Source organism: Triticum dicoccoides, chromosome 5A, assembly GCF_002162155.2.
Source record: "Triticum dicoccoides isolate Atlit2015 ecotype Zavitan chromosome 5A, WEW_v2.0, whole genome shotgun sequence".
NCBI classification, from domain to species: Eukaryota; Viridiplantae; Streptophyta; class Magnoliopsida; order Poales; family Poaceae; genus Triticum; species Triticum dicoccoides.
Genome location: NC_041388.1, coordinates 670,870,305 through 670,871,643, shown reverse-complemented (window position 1 = coordinate 670,871,643; position 1,339 = coordinate 670,870,305).

Genomic DNA, 1,339 nt, shown 5'->3' with positions numbered 1-1,339 from the left:
CTCTCTACTCGGTAGGATTTTTTCAAACTTAGGCAAGTGCCGGACTGCAGCTAAGTCTCTAAGTGAGAGAACTTAGGTGAGTGCTGGACTGCAGCTAAGCCCCCGAGTGGGAGGATTGCTCTCCACTCGGTAGGATTTTTTCAAACTTAGGCGAGTGCCGGGCTGCAGCTAAGTCTCTAAGTGAGAGAACTTAGGCGAGTGCTGGACTGCAGCTAAGTCTCTAAGTGAGAGAACTTAGGCGAGTGCTGGACTGCAGCTAAGCCCTCGAGTGGGAGGATTGCTCTCCACTCGGTAGGATTTTTTCAAACTTAGGAGAAACGGATTCGCAGCTAAGCCCCCGAGTGGGAGGCCGGCTCGCCACTCGGTAGGAAACTGTCTTTACAAACTTAGGCGAAGCGGATTCGCAGCTAAGCCACCCACTGGGGGATTTCTTACGCAAACAAAAAACAATAATAATCACTGGGAAAATTATAACGCCTTTGTCTTTGATAAATAAACTACAGGAGTTTTTCTTATTACATCTCATTCGAGTGAGAATTTAAGTATAAAAGGGGCGGAGTAGCTCCGCATTCCAGGATCGTGGCTCATCAATCTGGCGATCGACATTGTAAAGGTGGTATGCTCCATTGTGGAGGACTCTGGTGACTATGAAGGGGCCTTCCCAAGTAGGAGCGAGCTTGTGTGGTTTCTGCTGATCCACTCGGAGGACTAAGTCTCCTTCTTGGAAGGCTCGGCTCTTCACGTTTCTGGCATGGAATCGACGCAAGTCTTGCTGATAGATGGTCGATCGAATCAAGGCCATTTCTCTTTCTTCTTCTAGGAGGTCGACTGCGTCCTGCCGGGCTTGTTCCGCTTCATCTTCTAAGTAGAGCTCGACTCTGGGAGCGTTGTGAAGCAGGTCACTCGGTAAGACTGCCTCGGCTCCATAGACCAGAAAGAATGGGGTTCTTCCGGTCGATCGATTCGGGGTTGTCCTGAATCCCCAAAGGACTGAGGAAGCTCGTCGACCCATGCACCTGCTGCGTGCTTGAGATCGCGCATCAATCGGGGTTTCGGTCCTTTGAGAATTAGGCCATTTACCCTTTTTGCTTGCCCATTCGACTGAGGGTGAGCGACCGAAGCATAGTCGACCCCTAGTGCCCTGAGAGGCGCAAAAGGCCCTGAATTTGTCGGAATCGAAGTTTGACCCATTGTCGGTGATGATGCTGTGCGGAACTCCATATCTGAATATCAACTCTCTGACGAAACTGATAGCGGTGCAAGCATCAAGATTCTTGATAGGCTTGGCCTTAATCCATTTGGTGAACTTGTCGACTGCTACCAGCACATGAGTGAAGCC